Raw genomic sequence first — 15,894 nt, 5'->3', positions numbered from 1 at the left:
TATGTTGTGATATGCACGCTCTGAAAGCAAACGTTAAGAACTCAGCCAACACGCCTCGTCTGCATTATTCATAAATAGACAGACAACACATATACTCCGCTGCTTCACAAGCCGCTGGATGTAGCCGGCAAAGTATTCCCATGCTAGCTAGCGGGTCTAGCAAGCACGCGTCATTCAGTCCAAAACGGCCCGATCCATCCACATTCAGAATTGTCTGGCGGCCGTAAGTGATCCCGGAGTGACCACCCTGTAAGCCAGCCAGGAAATTTGCAGAATTGTCCGGTATTTTTGCCAAATGTTCCATCTTTACCAAGAGCCCCTCGACGCCGCGGGCGACGCCATCTTGTTAAGAAAAGGCGTTAACAAAATAAAAGCATGTAAACAACATACGCAAATGTGCGATAAAATAATTGTCGGCGTTAATAGATTGATGAGTTAACTCGTAATTAACGCATTAATTTGCCCACCCCTAGTGTATATATATATATATATATATATATATATATATATATATATATATATATATATATATATATATATATATATATATGATACTATATTCACTATATATAGACTGTAATTATTTTTGTATATTCATTATAACAATCAATAGATTAATTAGTATAATAAGTATTAGTATATAATTAGCATGTATTTAAAAAATATATATTTTTCAAGGTTTTATGTTTGTTGTATTTATGTCCTTTTTGTTCTTAAATCAATCAATAATTTATAGCAACATTGATTGTGATTCATTAATATTTTTGGAGAAATTATGAAAACAATTGTGTTATTAACCACCTTGTCGTTTATTTAGACATCCTTTTTCGGGGTTGTTTTTATTCTTTTTTTTTTTTAAGTGAAAGTCCGAGTGTACCTTTGTGAGTTGATGCAATCATTAAAGTTGTCTTGCTCCATTTGAATTGTACATTCAACTAACCCTGCCTTAAACGAATAATTATTTAGCCGAAGCCCCGTGTCAGCCACACTAAACTATCTTTTAAGGTTCCCCTCCTTAGATCATTTTTTACACTGGTGAGTGTGCCGTGTATTTCTTGAATCTCCGGCTCTTTGCTTTTTTTTTTAAGGATGACATCTTTTAAACAGACAAGAAGCAAGGAATGATGCAGACACAGAGTTCAATTTAGCTCATGAGGAGAACGCATGGAGCTGCACACTTAGTCACAGTCTCGCCCGACGCTCTAAAGTACAACTCCTGCGTCCGTCAATTTATTCAGGAGTTCCACAGTCAACATCACTGAGGCCGCCTCTAAAAGGTGGGGTCACATGTATCATGCAAAGCAGGTCCAGTACGCACAATTCGTGACGGAATGTACTGGGGGCCTTGTGATTTCCTTGTCTCTGCTTTGTCTGCGTGCGGTCATCTTATCTTCGTTGAGGTCCTTGAAGTCCTTGGCGGTTAGCGGGCTAAAATAAAAATAACATCTGTGGCTGAGGCCACCCCTCAGACAAGAAGTTTCGTCTTTGCACAGATACTAATGTCTAACTTGAAAACAATAGCTAATAACTATAGCAACGGACTTTAAGCATACTAAAGTTGTTTGATAATAAATATACTGTCACGTTCGGTGCGCATTGCGATGTGCGGAGGTGTCAACTCAAGACGAATGGGACCAGACAAGCACGTTAGCAGGTAGGAGCTGGATTTAATTTATAAAATGACAAAAGAACACTGATGCAAATACAAAAGAAAGTGCGTGCAACGCACGGGGAGCTAGGCTAACACTAGCACTGGGTAAAAGTCCAAAAGCTGCGCGTGTCATGCGCCCAAAAGCTAAGGTGGAACTTAGCAAGCAGAAAACAGGACCAGATAATCGAACGTGCATGTTTCATAAAGCAAGTGAAGAACTCAGGCAGAACAAAGGGAGTAGGCAGCTTTAAATACAGAAACGGTAATCAAAAACAGGTGTGCGCCGGGCGTCAGTGCAGGTGGAACAAATGAAGTCGCTATGGTGACGAATACAAACAAGGAAGTGCTCAAATACTGGGATCGGCAGTGTCCAAAACGTGATCAAAACATACACAAAAGCAAACAACAAACGATCCATGAAGTGGATTGTAACATATAAATGATTATAACTTGAATTTGGAGAGGAAGTGAAGTCAAAAAGACCGCGCCCCACACAGAAGATGACGTCAGAAAGACCGCGCCACAGCCAGCTTCATAACAACCGGAGCTAACCCCTGGAAATATGGAGGTGAGTCATCCAGGCATGCCCGTGTTTCTCCTTCTTTTACATGTACAGACGCTTGTAGAAATCACACATGAATACCTTTAGAGAAGAAAACACACAACTGCAGCTATTTGGGATACAACACTTCCCAGATGTAAAGAGAACTTTCGATGTTTTTCTACTTAGCGAAAATCTTTGTCCATTTGTCGAAGGAGAGACAACGAGAATGCGGGCTCCCGTGGATGTGATAAAAAAGGTAGCGTGTGGTTTGTATTACCTGGCCGTTGAAGGAAGACTACGGAAAACGGCGAATGCCTTTGGACTGGCAAAGCAGACTGTATGAGTTATTGTCCCTCATGTAGGTCGCAGACTCTTTATTTGAGTGGTGGGTACTGAACCACAAGTGTGAAGCAGCCTAAATACATCTATCCATCCATTTTCTACCACTTGTCCCTTTCAGGGTCGCGGGAGGTGCTGGAGCCTATCTCAGCTGCATTCGGGCGGAAGGTGGCGTTCACCCTGGACAAGTTGCCACCTCATCGCAGGGCCAACACAGATAGACAGACAACATTCTCACACTAGGGCCAATTTAGTGTTGCCAATCAACCTATCCCCAGGTGCATGTCTTTGGAGGTGGGAGGAAGCCGGAGTACCCGGAAGAAACCCACGCAATCACGGGGAGAACATGCAAACTCCACACAGAAAGATGCCGAGCCTGGGATTGAACCCAGGACTACTCAGGACCTAATATATAATATTTGTATATATATATATTATTTGTATATATATATATTATTTGTATATATATATATATATATATATATATATATATACACATATATATGTGTATATATATATATATACATATATATATATATATATATATATATATATATCTATATATGTATATACATATACATATACATATACATATACATATATATATATACATATATATATATATATATATATATATATATATATATATATATATATATATATATATATATATATATATATATATATATATATATATATATATATATATATATATATATACATATATATATATATATATATATATACATATATGTGTGGGAACAATCACAAGACTACTTCATCTCTACAGAACTGTTTCATGAGGGGTTCCCTCAATCGTCAGGAGATTTTAATGGAAGCATTCACATGCAATGGTTTATATAGGGCACAGAGTGGGTAGGTACAGGCAGGCGTAGGGTCGTGGTGATTGGCTCATGTGTTACCTAGGAGGTGTTTCCACCCGTGACGGCATGCTGATAGGATTTCACTGCGCTTGTTGAGGGATGACAGGTCTGGGTGATATATAATAGACAGTTTCTCTTTTTTATATATTTTTTATACATTTCTCTTCTTTATTATACATCACCCAGACCTGTCATCCCTGAACAAGCGCAGTGAAATCATATCAGCATGCCATCAAAGACGGAAACACCTCCTAGGTAACACATGAGCAAATCACCACGCCCCTTATGCCTGCCTGTACCTACCCACTCTGTGTCCTATATACCATTGTATGTGAATGCTTCCATTAAAATCTCCTAACGATTGAGGGAACCCCTCATGAAACCGTTCTGTAGAGATGAAGTAGTCTTGTGATTTTCCCCACACATACATATTGCGCTCTACCACGGTATCGAGCACTATTCTCTGGATAATCCAATTAAGACAGATACATATATATGTATATATACACATATATATGAAATACTCGACTTTCAGTGAATTCTAGCTGTAAATATTCTCCTCCCCCTTAACCCCTCCCCCCGACTCCACCCACATCGACAACACCCCCCTATCCACAGCCATCCCCCACACCCCAAACTCCCGAATTCGGAGGTCTCAAGGTTGGCAAGTATGGAAGCCAGTCACGCAGTCAGGGGGAGAACATGCAAACTCCACACATAAAGACCCAGAGCCCCTGATTGAACCCAGGACTGCTCCGGTCATTGAGTATAATAAACAAAAAGCCAACACAAACACTCTTACAGTAGTTAATAATGACAGTGGTGGCCGGCGTTCACATTTGCCCGCGACAGCCTAATGGGATTTTTTTTTTTCCCCCCTTCGATGCACAATGGCAAACTGCTGCTTTAATTACGAGTCTTCACTCCAAATGTGCTGATTTTCTCACTCCCTCATTACAGGCACCGTCTTCGCTCAACTAACGGAATAGGAGATGAAGCCTCGACTACTTCATGGTGACTGCACAAGTCTGTTTTCGAGGTGGGGAAGGAGAACGTTTTGTTCCTTATTTAGCAGCGGTGGATCGCTCGTTACCCAGAAGGCCGTGCACTCCCATGTAACATTGTTACTCTTTTTCGGGATTCCTGATTAGCTCAGTTTTGTCTGCTTTATTGTTGTTTATCCACTAATGACATCAAGTCCTACCTCTCTATCTCAATGACTGTACAACAACATAACATAAAATATACAATGGCATAGTGGAACATCCGTTCTTAAACACTGGTCCACTGTTTGTATAGAAGTATTCAGTTTTATGGTTATTAATAGAGATGTATGATAATGGCTTTTTTGACAATAATCCGATATTGTCCAACACTTAATTACCGATTCCGATAGAGAAAAAACACAACCTTAAAAATGATTTTAGGATTTTTAAACACATATACCTTTTTACCTTTTAAATTCCTTCCTCTTCTTTCCTGACAATTTAAATCAATATTCAAGTATTTGTTTTTTTTATTGTAAAGAATAGCAAATACATTTTAATTTAGTTCTTCATTTTAACTTCTGTTTTTTCGACGAAGAATATTTGTGATAATATTTCTTCAAACTTATTATGATTGAAATTCAAAAAAATAATTCTGGTAAATCTAGAAAATCTGTAGAATCAAATTTAAATCTTATTTGAAAGTCTTTTTAATTTCTTTTAAAATTTTTGTTCTGGAAAATCTAGAAGAAATAATGATTTGTCGTTGTTAGAAATATAGCTTGGTCCAATTTGTTATATATTCTAACAAAGTGCAGATTGGATTTTAACCTATTTAAAACATGTAATCAAAATTCTAAAATTAATCTTAATCAGGAAAAATTACTAATGATGGTCCATAAATTATTTTTTATATTTTTTTCAAAAAGATTCGAATTAACTAGTTTGTCTCTTCATTTTTTTCGGCTGACTTTTGAATTTTAAAGAGTCTAAATTGAAGATAAACTATGTTTCAAAATTTAATTTTAATTTTTTTCGTGTTTTCTCTTCTTTTAAACGATTCAATTTAGTGTTTTTGTACGACGGAATGACAGACAGAAATACCCATTTATATATATATATATATATATATTAAAGGTAAATTGAGCAAATTGGCTATTTCTGGCAATTTATTTAAGTGCGTATCAAACTGGTAGCCCTTCGCATTAATCAGTACCCAAGAAGTAGCTCTTGGTTTTGAAAAGGTTGGTGACCCCTGCATTAAACAATGTAACAAGGTTTTCCAAAATAAATCAACTCAAGTTATGGAAAAAAAATGCCAACATGGCACTGTCATATTCATTATTGAAGTGACAATGTGCATTTTTTTTTCACGTGCCCCAAAACAGCAGCTTGGAATTTGGGACACACTCTCCCTGAGAGAGCAGAGAGAGCATGAGGAGGTTGAGGTGGGCGGGGTTGGGGGGTGGGGGGGTAGAAAGTTAAAGTTAAAGTACCAATGATTGTCTCACACACACACACACTAGGTGTGGCGAAATTATTGGACACCATTGTTGGAACCGATCAAATGGTTAAAAACAATAAAAGTTTCTTCAGAGATTTTACGAAAGAGAACGACAAAAGTGGCACAAACTTTTTAGTCCATTGGAGCAGAGTCAATGAACGCTTTGAAGTTAAAGTTAAAGTGCCAATGATTGTCACACACACACTAGGTGTGGCAAAAATATTCTCTGCATTTGACCCATCACCCTTGATCACTCCCTGGGAGGTGAGGGGAGCAGTGAGAAACAGCAGTGGCCGCGCCCGGGAATAATTTTTTGTGATTCCAACCCTTGATTCTGAGTGTCAAGCAGGGAGGTAATGGGTCCCAATGTTTTTTATAGTCTTTGGTATGATCTCAGGTCGGACATTCTAACCACTAGGCCACTGAGTAGGCCTAGTGGTTTTAGAAGGAGCATGAGGAGGTTGAGGTGGGCAGAGTTGAGGTGAGGTGGAGGGTAGGAGGTAGCGGGGGGTTTATATTGTAGCGCCTCGGAATAGTTAGTGCTGCAACGGGTCCTGGGTATTTGTTCTGTTGTGTTTATGTTGATTTATAATGCGGATATTCTCCCGAAATGTGTATGTCATTCTTGTTTGGTGTGGATTCACAGTGTGGTGCATATTTGTAACAGTTTTAAAGTTGTTTATACGGCCACCCTCAGTGTGACCTATATGGCTGTTGACCAAGTATGCAGTGCATTCACTTGTGTGTGTGAAGAGCAGTAGATATTTTATGACCGGGCGGGCATGCAAAGGCCGTGCCTTTAAGGTTTTTTGGCGCTCTGGTGCAATGGACGTCGAGCGGGTCTAACATAATATTGTGAGAGTCCAGTCCATAGTGGATTTAACATAATAGTGAGAATCCAGTCCATAGTGGATCTAACATAACAGTGAGAGTCCAGTCCATAAAGGATCTAACATAATAGTGAGAGTACAGTCCATATTGGATTCAACATAATAGTGAGAGTCCAGTCCATAGTGGATCCAACATAATAGTGAGAGTCCAGTCCATAGTGGATTTAACATAATAGTGAGAGTCCAGTCCATAGTGGATTTAACGTAATAGTGAGAGTCCAGTCCAAAGTGGATCTAACATAATAGTGAGAGTCCAGTCCATAGTGGATCTAACATAATAGTGAGAATCCAGTCCATAGTGGATCTAACATAACAGTGAGAGTCCAGTCCATAGTGGATCTAACATAATAGTGAGAGTCCAGTCCATAGTGGATCCAACATAATAGTGAGACTCCAAGAGTCCAGTCCATAGTGGGTCTAACGTAATAGTGAGAGTCCAGTCCATAGTGGATCCAACATAATAGTGAGATTCCAGTCCATAGTGGATCTAACATAATAGTGAGAGTCCAGTCCATAGTGGATCTAAGATAATAGTGAGAGTCCAGTCCATAGTGGGGCCAGCTGGAGATCATCTTGAGTGGATACAAGTCAGCAGCGCAGAGACGTCCCCAACTGATGCATAGACGAGTGGTCCACCCTGGGTCCCGACTTCGAACAGTGCCCCCTCCTCTCTCCACGAATGATTGATTGTTTATTGAATGGATCCCTATTAGCTGACGCCAAGGCGACTGCAAGTCTTCCAGGCGTCCATATAGGAGCATACAAAACAAAAATACAAAGAATACATGCATTACCAAACATTATACAAAGGAAAAATTCAACATGAAATAAAAAAACTTGTTAAAGGAGAGTGGGGCAGAGCATACAAGAGACGGCAGATTAACTGGTCTAAAAGGGGGGGTCTAATTAAAGGCCAGAGTATACATCGTTACGTCTTCGTCGCATGGCTGCGATTGTCGCGTTCCCTATCAACACGGGAAACAAGCAGGAGCGGCGTACAGGTACGATTAAGCTTTCTCTAATAAATTAAACGCAGGAAAAAAACACAAAACTAAAGACGCTAACAAGCGTGGAGCTAAAACAAACACAAAATGTCACCACTGTGAAAAACGAGGAATTTAAGTGTTTAGAACAGGGGTCTCAGACACGCGGCCCGCGGGCCAATTGTGGCTCTTGAGACGTTATTTTGCGGCTCCAACCTTAATATGAAAGTTTAATGTTAGTTCGGCCCGCAAGTTTTATATGAATGGCGCTTGACAGCATTGTGTTATCTGGGTCCAAAATGGCTCTTTCAACGTTCTGGGTTGCCTACCCCTACGTTAGTGGACAAGCGGCAAGTGAGTGAAAGCGACAGAGACGTTGCCATGGAGACGAGGGTTTTCTTACGTGCCTGGCTGCAGTCACACAGCGACACCTGTCCATCAGTAATGACAGTCTCCGATAACCTGGACCAACTCAAACCGTTATTTGTTTTTTTTATTGTTTAATTTGCTTTGCCTCACACGATGAACACTACATATATTTCTATACGACGTCGGATAACACTCAGGGGGTCGTCACTTTTTTGCGCTCGCTATCCCGGTACCGACCGCCGTGCTGTAGGGAGGAAAAGTGAAACGACACACATTGCGGACGTAACGTTATTCTCCGTGCGCCGGCTAATTACAAATATATTCCACAACCCCAAACATGACTTTTTCAAAGCTTGCAGTGAAGAGAGTGGTTAGTGGTGAGCAAAGACAATTCCAGGAAAAGTGGGAGATGCAATATTTCTTTGTTGAGCGCAGGGGCACCCCGACGTGTCTTATTTGCACAGAGAAAGTTGCGGGGCACAAGAGATTCAATTTGAAACATCAATATACAACTAGACATGCTGAGGAGTATGCAACATCTCTTTGAAGAAATCATTTCTTGCCGCCCAGCCTCACCCAGACTCTGCAGCCAGTGGCCCCCAGGTGAAGTGATTTTGAGACCCCTGGTCTAGAAGAATCTCAAGAGCGAGGAGAAAACTAGGAGAACGTAAATGTTGCCTATCACAAAGATTGACCCAGCAGCTACTGCTGGGTGACAGGAAACTAAAGGGGAGTGATTAACCAAAACACCTGGTGGGATCACTAATTGCAAAACTAAGACAGGTGAGGAGAATTAGTGTCCATGGAAACCAACAGAAAACAAGGAGAGAGGCCAGATGCTGGTACTTAAGACTGTCTTGTACACAAGCCACTTATTCTTTTCTTCTGCATATAAGGACTGAATCAAACATAGAAAAAATTATGTTAATGAATTTGGACATTGATGTGGGGAGTTTATATTACATTTAAAAATAAATAGCTATTGAATTGAGGCAGAGCCCGATAGAAGGCACCTTTAACATTCTAAAACTGTGTAAGAAAATACTTGGAATCAACCCAATGACATTTGTAAATCAATCAATCAATCAATGTTTACTTATATAGCCCTAAATCACTAGTGTCTCAAAGGGCTGCACAAACCACCACGACATCCTCGGTAGGCCCACATAAGGGCAAGGAAAACTCACACCCAGTGGGACATCGGTGACAATAATGATCAATCAACTGCTTTGGTACAATCTTAATATCGTAATTAATACAAGTTTGGTTAAATGGACAACATGGAAAAACAGAGGTATTTCTAAACCTCATCATATTATTAAAAAAAACTCTTTTAAACCGTTCAATGATTTTGTTGATCAATATGACGAACCCAGAAATCATTTTTTTTTAATTTTATTTCTTTAAAACATGCAGTAAATAAATGCAAATCCTCTTAAAGTCTATACAGTTCCTACCGCTTGTCCCTTTCGGGGTCGCGGTGGGTGCTGGAGCCTATCTCAGCTGCATTCGGGCAGAAGGCGGTGTACACCCTGGACAAGTCGCCACCCCATCGCAGGGCCAACACGGACAGACAGACAACCTTCACAATCACATTCACACACTAGGGCCAATTTAATGTTGCCAATCAACCTATCCCCAGGTGCATGTCTTTGGAAGTGGGAGGAAGCCGGAGTACTCAGAGGGAACCCACGCAGTCACGGGGAGAACATCCAAACTCCACACAAAAAGATCCCGAGCCCGGGATTGAACCTAGGACTACTCTGGACCTTCGTTTTGTGAGGCACATGCAATAACCCCTTTTTCCACTGTGCTGCCAATTAATTTCATCCAAACAAGATACTGTATATAAGTAGAGGTGTCCTTCTGTCCATCAGTTTAGGAGTGGTTGGTCTTGGGAAATGTTCAAGGCCTAGAAGTATTTACAAATCCCATTTCCATATGAGTTGGGAAATTGTGTTAAATGTGAATATAAATGGAATACAATGATTTGCAAATAATTTTCAACCCTATATTTAGTTGAATATGCTACAAAGACAACATATTTGATGTTCAAACTGAGAAACATTTTTTTTTTTGCCAATAATCATTAACTTTAGAATTTGATGCCAGCAACACGTGACAAAGAAGTTGTGAAAAGTGGCAATAACTACTGATAAAGTTGAGGAATGCTCAACAAACACTTATTTGGGACATCCCACAGGTGTGCAGGCTAATTGGGAACAGGTGCGTGCCATGATTGGGTATAAAAACAGCTTCCCAAAAAATGCTCTGTCTTTCACAAGAAAGGATGGGGCGAGGTACACCCCTTTGTCCACAACTGAGTGAGCAAATAGTCAAACAGTTTAAGAACAACGTTTCTCAAAGTGCAATTGCAAGAAATTTAGGGATTTCAACATCTACGGTCCATAATATCATCAAAAGGTTCAGAGAATCTGGAGAAATCACTCCACGTAAGCGGCATGGCCGGAAACCAACATTGAATGACCGTGACCTTTGATCCTTCGGAAGGCACTGTATCAATAACCGACATCAATCTCTAAAGGATATCACCACATGGGCTCAGGAACACTTCAGAAAATCACTGTCACTAAATACAGTTTGTCGCTACATCTGTAAGTGCAAGTTAAAGCTCTGCTATGCAAAGCGAAAGCCATTTATCAACAACATCCAGAAAGGCCCGAGATCATCTAAGATGGACTGATGCAAAGTGGAAAAGTGTTCTGTGGTCTGACGAGTCCACATTTAAAATTGTTTTTGGAAACATTTGACATCGTGTCATCCGGACCAAAGGGGAAAATAACCATCCAGACTGTTATTGAAGCAAAAAAACAGCATCTGTGATGGTATGGGGGTGCATTTGTGCCCGAGGCATGGGTAACCTACACATCTGTGAAGGCACCACTAAGGCTGAAAGGTACATACAGGTTTTGGAACAACATATGCTGCCATCTAAGCGCCGTGTTTTTCATGGACGCCCCTGCTTATTTCAGCAAGACATTGCCAAGCCACATTCAGCGCGTGTTACAACAGCGTGGCTTCATGAAAAAAGAGTGCGGGTACTTTCCTGGCCCACTTGCAGTCCAGACATGTCTCCCATCGAAAATGTGTGGCACATTATGAAGCGTAAAATACGACAGCGGAGACCCCGGACTGTTGAACGACTGAAGCTCTACATAAAACAAGAATGGGAAAGAATTCCACTTTCAAAGCTTCAACAATTAGTTTCCTCAGTTCCCAAACGTTTATTGAGTGTTGCTAAAAGCAAAGGTGATGTAACACAGTGCTGAACATGCCCTTTCCCAACTACTTTGGCACGTGTTGCAGTCATGAAATTCAAAGTTAATTAACATTTGCAAAAAAATATATGTATTATGAGTTTGAACATCAAATATCTTGTCTTTGTAGTGCATTCAATTGCATATAGGTTGAAAAGGATTTGCAAATCATTGTATTCCGTTTATATTTACATCTTACACAATTTCCCAACTCATATGGAAACGGGGTTTGAACAAAAAAAGGAATTATAGTGTATCAGAATGCTTACTTGGTATCACTTCGGTAAAGACAGCCTGGTGTACCGTCCATCACTAAGTGGATTTTTTTTTTTTTTGTGCGGTTCTCTGAGTCACCAAGACCTTACTCATGCACAGGAAGTGCAAAACAAAATGAAAGGAAGCCAGCAGGAATTTAACGATCTCGCCGGCCAACGACGAGCCACCAAAGCAAGGAGGAAGACTACAGTACAAAGGTGAAATGTTCAATCCCGTTTCCTCTTGATCAGTGGCCGAGGCTGCCAGTGTTACCCGCCTGTGAAGGTGTGCTACTTTGACACGGTCAAGTTACCTCCTGATGTATATGATGGGAATGAAATTACAGCCGCAGCACCCGCGGGAGAGATAATTTTTTATACGAATCTTTATCGCTCATTGACGTCCTGTCTCTTTATGACTCAGTGTGTCCGCAACAGTCGCTAAGCAGTCCTGCTCCCTCAAGGGTAAGTGGATCAATCAATGGAGACACAACCGGACTCTGGGAATTCCAAGCAGGCACATTCTTGGCGCCTTATTGCGGGGTGACTCGCAGAGCCGCGCTGGAGACCGCCGCTCAAATGTGTTTTCAGTGCGCGGGCGGGCGCTCGGCTACATATAACGCATCATTGAGTCGGTGATATAAAGAGGTAAATTACAGGTTGCCGTATCCGATGGCTGATTGTCTCTAAAGCTTTCTGTTAAAGCCACCTTTGCATGAACACATTTAGAATTCTTCGTCATAACAATATGTCTTGAGTGTCTCTCCTGAATAACCCTTATTGCATGTTTTTTCCTTTGATTCCAGATATTATGGAGATTCGTGAAGAGTTATCAAAGGTACCACTGAACATCCAATGTTATAATACAGTCGGCAACAAATATTTCAGGTAACTACTGACAATAGGGCAAAGCAAGTGTATTTATAGAGGAAATTTCAAATTGCTTTACAGATTATTATTACAAACATCAGTCCATCTTAGATGATCTTAGGCCCAGAGAAGCCGGCGGCGTTTCTGGATGTTGTTGATAAATGGCTTTCGCTTTGCATTGTAGAGCTCTAACTTGAACTTACAGATGTAGCGACAAACTGTATTTAGTGACAGTGGTTTTCTGAAGTGCTCCTGAGCCCATGTGGTGATATCCTTTAGAGATTGATGTCGGTTATTGCCGTCTGAGGGATTGAAGGTCACGGTCATTCATTGTTTGTTTCCGGCCATGCCGCTTACGTGGAGTGACTTCTCCAGATTCTCTGAACCTTTTGATGATATTATGGACCGTAGATGTTGAAATCCCTAAATTTCTTGCAATTGCACTTTGAGAAACGCTGTTCTTAAACTGTTTGACTATTTGCTCACGCAGTTGTGGACAAAAGGGTGTACCTCGCCCCATCCTTTCTTGTGAAAGACGGATCATTTTTTGGGAAGCTGTTTTTATACCCAATCATGGCACCCACCTGTTCCCATTAAGCCTGCACACCTGTGGGATGTTCCAAATAAGTGTTTGATGAGCATTCCTCAACTTTATCAGTACTTATTGCCACCTTTCCCAACTTTTTTGTCACGTGTTGCTGGCATCAAATTCTAAATTTAATGATTATTTGCACAAAAAACAAAACAATGTTTATCAGTTTGAACATCTAATACGTTGTTTTTGTAGCATATTCAACTGAATATGGGTTGAAAAGGATTTGCAAAACATTGTATTCCATTTATATTTACATTTAACACAATTTCCCAACTCATATGAAAACGGGGTTTGTACAAATAAAATCTTGTTTTTATTTATTTATTATTTTTTATTTATTTATTTATTGTCCTGTCCAGCTTCTCAGGCAAATCATATAGTGAAGTGAAGTGAATTATTTTCTTATAGTACTTTTCTCCAGAGACTCAAAGCTCTTTACATAGTGAAACCCAATATTTAAGTTACATTTAAACCAGTGTGGGTGGCACTGGGAGCAGGTGGGTAAAGCGTCTGGCCCAAGGACACAACGGCAGTGACTAGGATGGCTGAAGCGGAGATCGAACCTGGAACCCTCAAGTTGATGGCACGGCCGCTCTACCAACCGAGCTAAACCATATATATAGTTGATGTAGATGCCCATAACGGCTGTTCAGATTTAATTTACAAAAGAGAAGCGTAGGATACTTCTCTTTGCTGCCTTATTTGTAGTTGACTTTATTAAATGTATTTATATTATCTTTTGGTGCAGCCGGGCGGAGCAGGAGGGGATAGAAAGAGAATAAAAAGGAAGACATTTAGGGGACAACTGGGGGATAAGAAAGAGAGACAAAAATGACAACAGCAACAACAACAATAACAATAGAGCAACATTAGCAAATAGGATATGTACAATTATGATGGTAAAAGTAATTGCAAAGAAGCAATTAGGGAAATAAATAATAATACACAAATGACGATGAACAAAAAACAAAACAAAAAACACAAATAAGATCCACCTAACACTAATTGTGAATTTATTTCATTAAGAGAGGAGATTACATTATTTCGGTATGCAAAATCAAATAAAAGTTTTTTTTAATTTTTTTTTTTTTATAATGGATTTTAACGTAGCCAACATAAAAGCTCACATGTTTCTGACATTACAGATATGTACTGTATTTTACAGACTAAGATCGTTTAATTTTCTCAAAACTCGACATTGCGCCTTATAACCAGTGTTGGGTTAGTTACTGAAAACCATTCACTAGTTACAGTTACTATTTACTTTATTTCAAAAGTAACTCAGTTCTCAACTCAGTTACTTAGACCAAAAAGTAAACCTGGCTTCACCCAAGGAAGGCACACATGACTTACACAAAGCCTAACAAGGCATTTTTTTTTTCTCTCAAGGAATTGTGAAATACAATCATGTCTTCAGGAGATCAACACTGTACTGAAGCCAAGAACAATCTACGCATTTTCCCAGTTTTAGTTTAGAGATAAGGAAAGATTGGCCTGGCCTACTAGGATCCCTCTTTATGTTTGTGAACTTTACAGTTTATACATTTAGAGCAGGGGTCTCAAACATGCGGCCCGCGGGCCATTTGCGGCCTGCAAGACGTTATTATGCGGCCCGCACTTCGGTATGACAATTTAATGTTCGTGCGGCCCGCAAGTTTAATATGAACGGCGCTTGACAGCGTCATGCCTGCCAACGTCCCCAATTTTCCTGGGAGACCCCTGAATTTCAGGGCATCAATTCTCTCGAAACCCCTGTTGATTTATACCAGATCAACAATATTCAGAGAGTGCCATTATCGCCCCCTACATCCTGAACTGGCAGTGTGCAAGCCCAGTTGTATGTTGCATCTGGCCATCTGAGACGCACATGAGTTATTGCAAGATATATTTGATCAACAGCTACACACGTCACACTAAGGGTGGCCGTAAAAAAACTTTTAACACTGTTACAAATATGTGCCAGACTGTGAACCCACACCAAACAAGAATGACAAACACATTTCGGGAGAACATCCGCATCGTAACACAACATAAACACACACATAAACACACCACAATAATCACCCAGAATCCCATGCAGACCTAACTTTTCCGGGCTACATTATACACACCCCTGCTACCACCAACCCCCCGCCCCCCACACTCCCTACTTGCGTCGGTTGAGGTGTTGTATATTGTAGCCTTGCAAAGTTTTCTGGGTGTTTGTTCTCTTGTGTTTAAGTTGTGTTAGGGTGCGGATATTCTCCCAAAAAGGGTTTCTCATTCTTGTTTGGTGTGGGTTCACAGTGTGGCTCATATTTGTAACAGTATTAAAAGTTTTTTTACGGCCACCCTTAGTGTGACCTGTATGGCTGTTGAACAAGTACATCTTTCAGCCACTGAAGTTGTTCTGCAAGAGTCTCACACAACATGATACAGAGCAGGCAAATTGGTTGTGTGATATAGAAGCGTGCGCGATGACATGTAGCGGAGCAGTAGTCTTCTTTTGGGGGTGCGCGGACACCTGGAGGTAATTGAAGGCATGCCAAGGGACAAGTGAGATTTATTAAAAACATTCCAAAAAACAGCAGCAATTCATAAATCCTTTATATATATGTTTATCGAATAATACTTCCATGAAATATGAATGTAAGTTCATAAACTGTGAAAAGAAATGCAACAATGCAATATTCAGTGTTGACAGCTGGACTTTTTGTGGACATGTTTCATAAATATTGATGTTAAATATTTCTTTTTTTGTGAAGAAA

The sequence above is a fragment of the Nerophis ophidion genome, linkage group LG01 (assembly GCF_033978795.1).
Source record: "Nerophis ophidion isolate RoL-2023_Sa linkage group LG01, RoL_Noph_v1.0, whole genome shotgun sequence".
In the NCBI taxonomy this organism is placed as follows: Eukaryota; Metazoa; Chordata; class Actinopteri; order Syngnathiformes; family Syngnathidae; genus Nerophis; species Nerophis ophidion.
Note: the sequence above shows the minus strand (reverse complement) of the source record.